The 11,538-nt window shown below is 38.8% G+C and overlaps 1 non-coding gene across 1 annotated transcript; it reads right to left on the minus strand.

The window, feature by feature from the left end:
• Positions 1–2,433: 2,433 nt before the first annotated feature.
• Positions 2,434–2,540, minus strand: LOC123903360. Its single transcript, XR_006807938.1, has one exon. It is a non-coding gene; the product is annotated as a small nucleolar RNA R71 (small nucleolar RNA).
• Positions 2,541–11,538: the final 8,998 nt, after the last annotated feature.

The raw sequence follows: 11,538 nt of genomic DNA on the forward strand, positions 1-11,538 counted from the left end.
CATCCTTCTTTCTTTGCTGATAATGATTGTGTTCACTGGTTTAAAGAAAATGCCATAAGCTCTATGGGTTGTTGGTTTATTATTGTTTGTTGGTTCCTTTGGAGAGCACGAAATGAAAAGATATTTTCAAACATTAAGTGGAGTTCCTGGTATATACTCAGTTTAATCCACAGCTATATGGATACTTGCACTAAATGCTTTGCCAATGTGGCCATTCATAAAGAACCTCGTATGGTGGCATGAACTCCTCCTCATGATAATTATGTTAAGCTTAATGTTGACGGAAGTTCCCTAGGTAACCCTGGTAGATCTGGTTATGGTGGTATTGATAACACTGAAAAATATAGTATTTATTTTATAATATTAGTTTAATATTTTATTATTTTCTTTGCATTTTAGTAGTATTATTATCATTTTTTATTGTGTATTACAGGTATTTCCGGAACTTCTCGAAATAAAAAAAGTTCACAAAATTAATGTCAAGTGGATAAAAAAGACATTGGATCAGATGGAAGAGAAGCCCAAAAGAAGTTGGACGAACAAGCCAAGCCCACATGCACTTGGCATGTGCCAAGCACATGTGGTCCACACAACAACACATGGCGTTGGCCATGCTTGTGGCACCCGCCACAGGCTTTGCACACATGGCGCCCGCCATGTGCTTTGAAGTACCCGCCACGTAGTGTTTCCTTCCTATTTTCACGGGCACGTTTCACACGGATTTATCCTCAACTCAACTGCTCCTCAGATTTCGGCGTTCCTCAGATTTCGGTGGAAGCAACTAAGATATGCACGTTTCTTATAACGGAACAACGGATTCGAAGGAGATATTTGTATCTCATAAAGACTATAAATAGAGAACACCAGTCAGTGTTTTTCACACATTATTCTACGCAGACTTAAGAGAAAAATTCAGTTTAAAATTTCAGTTGTTAAGTAGTCTTAGTTTACGGAGCAAAAAGGTGTGGTGTTGCTGCTTACACTTCCAGTTCCAGTTTCAATCAGTGTCTTTGATTTCCTTTATTCCGGTGTACCTGTACTAGTTTCACTAGTATTTGTAAGTTTTAATAACAGTACTTTTATTTTATTCAGTTTCAATATTATTATATTCCAGTTTGATATTCGTATGCTCTGTTTGATTTACGGTTACTCTGTTTAAATGTTTCGTTCAACTAAGAATTATTTAATCAGTATCTCGTCAAATAAAATCATGCGTAGCTAAATCTATTTAACTGGAATGTGAATTAGGAAGCTAATCTGGATTTGGTAATTAATCTGTGACTTACGTTTTTAATCTAGTTTTCTGTTCAGTTTTTAATGATTAAATCAAAGATTTTGCACGAGAGTGAAAATTAACTAAGGTATAAATTAATAGCACGACAGTGTGAGATTTGTACCAGATAGTAAAAACTGAACATTAATTTTAAACACCGCGACAGCTCTTTAAAATTAATTAAACTATATTAGTTTTCAAAAAGTATTTTATAAATAAATGAGAGAGCGAGAGTAAAACATTTATTTTATAACTATACGATATTACTCAATAGCGCGAGAGTGTGAGACGCGTATCTTTTAATCAATTTCAGTTTATTAAAAAGGTAACATTATTTTAAAACACAGTTTGATTACCGAATCCATTGAAGCAACTTAAGTTACATTCCGGTTAGTTTAATAATATTTTATTCAACACAGTTAATTTAATTATCTAAAACGCCTTCTTTAACTAATATCTAGCCTTAACCTTACGATATATTAAAAACATAAGCGAAATATTAACAAATAGTCCCTGTGGGATCGATAATCTTTTATAACTACACGATATACCTGTGCACTTGCAGAGTTATCGCATCAAGTTTTTGGCGCCGTTGCCGGGGACTAATTTAGTCAATTTTCGCTAATTAGTTTTTAATTTGTGACGATTAAGGCAACCTTTTTTTCTTAGGTTGTATGCCCAATACTCGTAACTCCGAGGAACCATTACAACAACCTATACCCGAAATAGAACGTTTTATTCATTTTAAACGTCGAATCCGCGAACTTCAAAACCTCTTACCTATGGCTAACAACGCACGTCCTCTTAGGGACTACGCCGTTCCTTCCGAAGAAGAACCGCATTCGAGCATCGCGCCCCCTAACATCGAAGCAAGAAACTTCGAGTTGAAACCCGCTTTGTTGCAAATCGTGCAACAAAACCAGTTCTCTGGTTCCACTACGGAGGATCCCAACCTCCATTTATCAGTGTTTGTGCAGTACGCAGACACGATCAAAGCCAATGGTGTCGAACCCGAAGCAATACGACTCCGTCTTTTCCCGTTCTCTTTAAGAGACAGAGCTAGAGCTTGGCTCCAAGCTCTACCTTTGAACTCCATCACTACATGGAACGAACTGAAGAAGCAATTCTTGGCTAGATATTTCCCACCAAGTAAGACAGCTATGCTAAGAGCCCAAATCAACGGATTTAGGCAAAAAGATGGAGAATCACTCTTCGAAGCTTGGGAAAGATACAAGGATATGATGAGACTCTGTCCACACCACGGTTTAGAACAATGGCTCATAATCCATACCTTCTATAATGGGCTGCTTTATAACACAAGACTAACCATAGATGCAGCCGCCGGTGGAGCACTGATGGATAAACCATACCAAGAAGCCACCCAGCTTATAGAAAACATGGCCCAAAACCATTATCAATGGGGAAGCGAACGCGCTGCTATAGAGAAATCCCAAACAAAAGGCGGTATATACGAAGTAAGTGGCATAGACCATGTCAACGCCAAAGTAGAAGCCCTTACTCAAAAGTTGGAGAGTTTAACCCTGCCAACCACATCCACCGTAGCTGCAATCCAACCAAATTGCGAAGTATGTGGAATCCCTGGTCACGTACCATCTGATTGTTCTATTTTAGCCGGACTCGACCAAGTGCATTATGCCGCTCTATCCAATAACTATAATCCTGGCTATAAGAACCATCCTAACTTATCTTATAGGAACAATAATACACTCAATCCTACTCAAGCACCTCCAGGTTACCAAAAGCAAGGAGCACAACCAGCCGCACCTTATCCACCAAGGAAGTCTAACTTCGATATTATGATGGAAAAATTCTTAAACCAAAACATTCACACTAATGAATTGGTAAAACAATTGGCAACTAAGGTAGATGCCCTAGCCACCCATAACAAAATGCTAGAAACACAGATTTCCCAGGTGGCACAACAACAAACAACTGTTGCCGCCCCAGCTGGCACATTTCCAGGACAACCCGAGCCTAACCCAAAAGGGCATGCGAATGCCATACATGCTATAATCACAAGAAGTGGAAAGGAGTTGCAAGGACCACCTGATTCTGGAGTAAAAAACTCAGAAAGCGCTAAGATAACCAACAAGGAAGCCGAGAGTAGTGAACCACCAAAAGAGCCTGAGAGAGAATCCGAAAATCCCCAATTAGGAGATAAGGAGGGGACAACTAAAAAGCTTACACCTGCTGCACCACCTGTTTACAAAACACCTATCCCTTTTCCTCAAAGATTAGCTAAGACTAAAACTGAAGGACATTTTAAGAAATTTGTAGAACTTCTGAAGCAACTAAACATAACCATACCTTTCTCAGAAGCAATAACACAAATGCCAACATACTCAAAATTTCTTAAAGAAATTCTATCAAACAAGAGGAAATTCGATGAGGATAGTACAGTCGCACTTACCGAAGAATGCAGTGCCATATTCCAAAACAAAATGCCACCTAAACTTAAGGACCCAGGAAGTTTTTCAATTCCCTGCGTAATAGGCAACTACGTAATAGATAAGGCACTATGCGACTTAGGAGCAAGTGTTAGTCTCATGCCCCTCTCAATCAGCAAAAAGTTAAAATTGAGTGATCTAAAACCTACTAGGATGTCTCTTCAACTAGCAGACCGTTCAGTTAAATACCCTGTAGGTATCCTAGAAAATATTCCAGTAAAAATTGGCCAACTCTATATCCCTACCGACTTTGTAGTAATGGACATTACGGAAGATTCATGTATTCCAATCCTTTTAGGAAGACCATTCCTAGCCACTGCAGGAGCAATAATAGACGTTAAGCGAGGAAAACTTACATTAGAAGTAGGCAAAGAGAAAATTGAATTTATTCTTTCTAAATTCATGCAAACACCAGCTGTCGAAGACACTTGCTATGCCATAGACATAATTGATGAGTGTGTTAAGGAAATAGAGAAAGAACTACCTCAAGAAATAGAAATTCTAGAACCTCCTATAGATGAAGAACAAGCTTCACTAAAACTTAGTGTAGAAGATAACTTGAGAGAAGAACCTCCATTCGAACCCAATCTCACGCCGGAACCAAAAAAATCTTCGCTAGAACTCGAACCGCTACCCAAGAACCTTAGGTACGAATATCTAGACGAAAATCTGAGTCGCCCAGTCATAGTGAACGCTGACCTAGACCCGATAGAAACGGAAAAATTATTAGATGTCTTAAGAAAATATCCTTCTGCCTTAGGTTACAACATCTCAGACTTAAAGGGAATTAGTCCCTCTGTGTGCATGCACCGAATCTTATTAGAAGAAGATGCAAAGGCTTCGAGAGAACACCAAAGAAGAATAAACCCTATCTTAAGCGAAGTAGTTAAGAAAGAAGTGCTGAAACTCTTAGACGCAGGCATAATATATCAAATATCTGATAGTAAGTGGGTCAGCCCTGTTCATGTAGTACCAAAGAAGGGAGGACTAACAGTTGTCAAAAACGAGAAGGGAGAATCTGTACCTAAGCGAGTGGAATCAGGATATAGAATGTGCATCGACTATAGAAAATTAAACAAAGCCACTCGGAAAGATCATTTTCCTTTACCGTTCATTGACCAAATGCTCGAGCGTCTAGCTAAACACTCCTATTTTTGTTATTTAGACGGATACTCTGGATTTTTCCAAATCCCGATACACCCCGACGACCAAGAAAAGACCACCTTCACATGCCCTGTAGGTACCTTTGCCTATAGACGTATGCCTTTTGGATTATGTAACGCCCCTGCAACCTTCCAACGATGTATGATGGCGATATTCGCAGATTTTATTAACAATATCATGGAAGTATTCATGGATGATTTTTCTGTGTATGGGGAAAGTTTTGAAGGATGTCTCGCTAATTTAGAATTGGTATTACAAAGATGTGTTAAAGTCAACCTAGTACTCAATTGGGAGAAATGTCATTTCATGGTTCGTGAAGGACTAGTCTTAGGACACATAGTATCCAATAGAGGGATAGAGGTAGACAAAGCTAAAATAGAAGTAATTGAAAACCTTCAACCTCCAAAAACAATTAGAGAAATACGAAGTTTTCTAGGACATGCCGGTTTTTATCGGCGATTCATTAAAGATTTCTCTAAAATAACCAAGCCTTTAACCGGTCTTTTAATGAAGGACGCTGAATTCATCTTCGATGATAAATGTACGGAAGCATTCCAGCTCCTTAAGCAAGCCTTGATTTCCGCACCTATAATGCAACCTCCTGATTGGAGTGAACCTTTTGAAATCATGTGTGATGCCAGCGATTACGCTATAGGAGCCGTTCTTGGCCAAAGAAAAGACAAAAAGTTACATGCTATTTATTATGCAAGTAGAACTCTAGACGCGGCACAACTAAACTATGCTACCACCGAAAAAGAACTCTTAGCTGTCGTATTTGCAATCGACAAATTCCGCTCATATTTGGTAGGATCTAAAATCATCATTTACACCGATCACGCAGCAATCCGATATCTTATGAGTAAGAAAGATGCAAAACCAAGACTTCTAAGATGGATACTGCTGCTACAAGAATTCGACCTAGAAATCAAAGACAAGAAAGGCATAGAAAATACGGTAGCAGACCACCTGTCTAGAATAGATGATACTAGGGAAGAACATATCCCAATTAATGATGATTTCCCCTGTGATAGGTTAATTGCCCAATCTGACCTTCCTCCTAACAAAAATAAAATCAGCCATGAATACACAGAAACCGCATTTGCACAAATCATTGTTCCATGGTACGCTGATTTCGCCAATTACTTAGCCGCCGGAGTTTTACCACCTGAGCTAACCTATGAAAAGAAGAAAAAGTTCTTTCATGACGTCAAACAGTATTATTGGGATGAGCCTCTCTTATTTAAAAGAGGCGCTGATGGAATTTTTCGTCGGTGCATCCCTGAAGAAGAAACAGAGAGCGTTCTCAACCACTGCCACTCATCACCTTATGGCGGACATGCAAGCACGTCTAAAACTGCCCATAAAATCCTCCAAGCAGGACTCTACTAGCCTAACATTTTCAAAGATGCCCACGCTTTCATTGCAAAGTGTGACCAATGCCAGCGAACTGGAAATATTTCCAAAAGAAATGAAATGCCGCTTAATAACATTTTAGAGGTCGAAATCTTCGATGTTTGGGGAGTAGATTTCATGGGACCTTTCCCATCCTCCATGGGTAATAAATTCATACTCGTGGCCGTAGACTATGTGTCCAAATGGATAGAAGCCATAACTTCACCTACAAATGATACGCGAGTAGTAATTAAGTTGTTCAAGAAAACCATTTTCCCTAGGTTTGGAATCCCTAGGATAGTTATAAGTGATGGCGGATCTCACTTCATATCAAAGCAATTGGAAAGTCTATTAAAGAAATGTGGAGTGAAACACCGAGTTGCAACACCTTACCATCCACAAACAAGCGGCCAAGTTGAAGTCTCTAATAGAGAAATCAAATCAATCCTAGAGAAAACTGTTTCCACTTCTAGAAAGGATTGGGCCGCAAAGCTTGACGATGCTTTATGGGCTTATAGAACAGCTTACAAAACACCCATAGGAACCACTCCATTCAAACTCGTTTATGGAAAGTCATGCCACTTGCCGGTAGAATTAGAACATAAAGCCTATTGGGCAGTTAAAACCCTTAATATGGATTATCAAGCTTCCGGTAGAAAAAGGATATTAGATTTGCATGAACTAGAGGAATTAAGGTTAGACGCCTATGAAAATGCCAAAATATACAAAGAACGAACTAAAAAATGGCATGATAGGCATATACATAAGAGAGAATTCAGAGTGGGAGAACTTGTACTCCTTTTTAACTCTAGATTGCGATTGTTCCCTGGAAAACTCCGATCGCGATGGTCGGGACCTTTTGAAATCAATATGAAGGTGTGAAAACACAAGAAGGGGGGGGGTTGAATTGTGTTTTAGCTAAGTTAAAACTTTTTCAAGTTCTTAACTCAACTACGTTAGCAGCGGAAAAGTAACACAATAAATAACAAGTTAAGGAGATAGAGAGAGAGATCACACAAGCAATTTATACTGGTTCCTCTCACAAAACGAGAGTAGTCCAGTCCCCTTGCACTTCCAAGGGAGTTCACTATAATCACACAAGATTACACCTGCTCAAGCACACAAGCTTAAGACTTCACACTTAAACACACAAGTTTAAGTTACACACTTAAGCACACAAGCTTAAGTTTCCTCAAGTAATGGTAAAGTATATAAAAATATACAAATGCTCTTAGATGAACCTAAGGTGAGCAAATACAAATAGTACAGAGTATTTGGCTAAAGTGCAAAAACACTTGAGAAAGGTTCAGAGCTTGTATATCACAGAGTTCAGAGTTTGTTCAGCGCACGTTCAATTCTTGATAATTGTTATCTTGTTGCAGCTGATCCTTCAAGTATATATACCACTAGAAAAGAGTCGTTGCAAAGGAGCCGTTGGAGTTGATAACCTTTTGTCTTCAAGCAGTCTGTCTTGATGCAGTTTGGTTGTATCCAAAACTAAGAAAGAGTTTCAGTTACTTTGACTACTGCAGAGTGGACTTTCCTTATTCAGCTAACAAAACTGAAGACCCACGTTCTCAAGTTAGGACAGACAAAACAGAGGTAGCTGAACTGATCAGGCTTGAAAGGTCCTTTTCTTCATTGGAAGAAGAGTTGACTAGTAAAGAGAATCTTCACAGCTTTCAAAGAGATCTTCAGAGTTTGATGAAGCTCGTAGACAGACAAGAAGTACTGAAGTCTTCATCCTCTGAACGTTGTAACCTCTGAAGTCCAACATCTTCTGAGCGCTTGTGAACTTCTGAATTCACATCCTCTGAACTTCACTCAGAGCTTATATGATGCTTATATCTGCGCACTTAAAATAAATTTTTAGTCCTTCCAATTGTTTATTAATACTTTGTTATCATCAAAACCTTTATAGATTTAGGGGCAAACATTTTTAAATCAATTTTGTTCCAACAATCTCCCCCTTTTTGATGATGACAAACATAAGTATTAATTGACAATTGTTGTTAAATTAACTTATCATGTTTCTCTTAGGTTTATGAGGTTTGCAAGCTCCCCCTAAGATTGATACTCCATAAAGTCTGAACTTTATGTTTTATCCATGATATTTTAATTTAGTATAAGATTAAGATGTTTTGAAATAAAACAAATTTCATATCTTTCTTCAGAGTGAGAGGTTTGCAAGCTCTCCCCCTAAGTCTCATAAGGCTAAGTTAAAATTGCACTCTTAACTTATCCTTACTTATGAAATTTATTTCAGTTTCAACTAACTTAGTCTCCGCATTGAAATACGTAAGACAACTTAAAAGAAACAACTTTTAATTTAACAGATAAAAGCGAGATAAAAGGCGTGGTTTCAGTTTTGGAACATATCAATTAATGCGTAACTACTCCCCCTTTTGTCATTATCAAAAAGTAAAACAAAGTTATAAAACCAAGACAGTCAAAGAAGAAAGAGTGGTTGTTACAAAGGTGAATTAATTTCAAAAACAAAAACCAACGCGCTCAAGGGTTTATAAAAAGGAACAAGTTAACATGCCTGCTTCACGTAAAAACAAGAAGAAACAAGTGAAGCAAGAGAAGGTTGGAATAATGAAAAGATTCAGTTTACGCATCGCAGATTTTAAGAGAAGGAAAGAAGACGAAAAACGCGAAGACGAGGAGAAGAAGAAAAAAGATAACAAGAAACCACAAGATGCTGAGATAATAATCATCTCATCAGACTCTGAAGCTGAAGAGAATGAAGATGATGCTGACTATGTGGAGTTCTTGGCTAGCTATGTTCCAGAAGAGGAACAAGAAGAAGAAGAACAAGAGCAAAACCCAGATCCCATTGAAATATCATCAGAGGATGCTGAGGAGAAATCAGAGATTTCTTCTGAGTTTTATCCATCTGATTAGGATTAGGTTGTCTTTTTCTTTTTCTTTTTACCAATGTACTCTACATTATCAGATCATTAATAAAAATTTTCGTTTTTAGAAAGCATCTTGTGTTCTTGTGTTCTTATTTATCAAGAAAATATAGATATCAAGTGGACATAAAATAAGTAATCAATCAAAACATAAACAAAATCTTGAAATAGATAAACCAGAAAAAGTGTTCAGAAGGTAAACAAGGAAATAAACATGACAAAATAAGCAAGCAAAACATAAAAATATGAAGAAAATGTGCATAGAATCCTAGGGTTTCTTAAGAAAGGCTAAGAGTTGGTCAAAATTATCATTCAAAGATCCCACATTGGAAACTAAACCATCCACCTTGGTTTCCAATGTCTCTTGAGCAGCTCTTTGACGCTCTAAACCTTCTTGCTGTTCCCTCAGGGCTTCTTGAAATATTTGCAACTGATCCGCCATAACAGGAGCTTGATCTTCAATCACAGGTTCTGGTTCTTCAATCAAAGGTGCCTTGCCTTTATCAGAGGGTTCACCTTCCTCTGGATAGTCTATCATCAGCACATCCTCTTGATCCTGAGAAGCAAGCACATCCAGTACATCCTCTTCTGTGGTATCTTCATTATGTAGCTCATTTGCTAACTCAGCAACTCTAGCAGCAGCTTCTTCCAGACGTGCAGTCTCAATCCTTTGATCCTCAAGACGTTGCAGAAGAGTAGAATCAACCCAGCAATCTTTGAATTCAGACATACGCCTCACAGCAGCAGCTATAGCAACAAGCTTAGCACGCTCATGCTCTTCATGATTGAATGGCGTTAACCTTTTCAACTTAGCCCTAGCCAGACTGTCCCTCATGAAGCTTATACCTTCCAGATCCCGCTTACCAATAACAGCCTTAACCTTTGCAGCAGCAACATCCAAAGCATTGCAAATCCTTGCCTTAATGCTTGATACTTCGAGATCCACATCAGAAGGACAAACTAAGAACCTGTCCTTTATTGTAGATAATCTAAGCAAGTCTTCATGAAATTGAGTGGATAGATTTCTAAAAGTGTTGGATGATGATGGTGAAGGATTGGGAATGGTAGAGAGAGTAGGTATTTCAGGAGTAGGGTTGTCAATAATCACAACTTCTACCTCTGAAGGCTTGGGAGCACAAGTGTGAATACGCTCAGGAGAAGCATGTTCAGCACTTGGGTTAGGATGGGGTTCAGGGGTTGGTTCAGATGATGAGATGTCAGAAGTGGATTCAGGGTGAACATGTTCAGGAGATGGTTCATGAGATTTATGTTCAGGAGTTGGTTTAGGAGCAATTTGTTCAGGGGTTGGTTCAGGAGATTTGTGTGCAGGGGTTGGTTCAGGAGGTGGAGAGGATTGTTTTGTGGGAGAGGTTGGTTTAGTGACAGGAATATCTGGTTGAGGTTCAGATGGTGGAATGTCAGGTTGAGGTTCAGGTTGAGGTGATGTAGGTTTTGGAGGTGAGCTAGATTTGTGTTGAGTTTCATGAGAAAAAGGGTGATTATTAAGAGGGTCAGGGCTCAGATGTTTTTCAAGTTCAGATAGGGGGTTATCAGAGGTTGAAATATCAGAGGTTGGTAAGATGGTTTTGAGAGGTTTGGTGTAACCTAATCCAATCTCTTTTTCATTAAAGACATACTTAGAAGACTTACCTTTATCTTTAGGAGTAGGAGCAGGTCTTTTCCTCAAACGAGTAGCAAGAGTCTCCTCATCAGATTCAGTCTCATCTTCTGACGTAGATCCTTCAGATGAACTGTCTGAACTATCTTCCTCAATAACAATAGGCTTTTTAGAAGCTCCCTCAGCAGCCTTGTTTGCAGTTTCTTCATGCTTCCTCTTAGTTCTCTGTTCAGCCATAGATTGCTCAACCTTAACCTTCTTCTGAGCAAGAAGATCTGGCTTAACTTGCTCATCCTGAGAATCAGCTTTTCTCTTTGGTTTCCTCTTAGGGTTATACAGATTGACAGGAGTAGGAGGAATCATACTCCTATCAACAACAAAACCTTCTTGTCTGAGCACTTCCAAGTAGCCTTGAATTACATGCTCAGCATCAGCTTCAGATATAAGTGGATAGCCTGCGACATACAGACGATCCTCAAGCCTAACAGTGAACTCTTGTGGGGGAGCAACAGGCTTAGATGCAATCAAACGCATCTTGGACAGAAAGTTAGCGTTCAGAATTTCTGGATAGAACCTCTTCTCAACCAATTCAGGGTGGAATTTCCTCAAGTTCTGAACAACATGACCTTGATGCAGAAGGTCAGACAACAGCCTAGGATAAACTATAGTAGTTTTCCTCTGAGATTTACTTGCAAAAATGGCTTC

Source organism: Trifolium pratense, linkage group LG1 (genome assembly GCF_020283565.1).
Source record: "Trifolium pratense cultivar HEN17-A07 linkage group LG1, ARS_RC_1.1, whole genome shotgun sequence".
In the NCBI taxonomy this organism is placed as follows: Eukaryota; Viridiplantae; Streptophyta; class Magnoliopsida; order Fabales; family Fabaceae; genus Trifolium; species Trifolium pratense.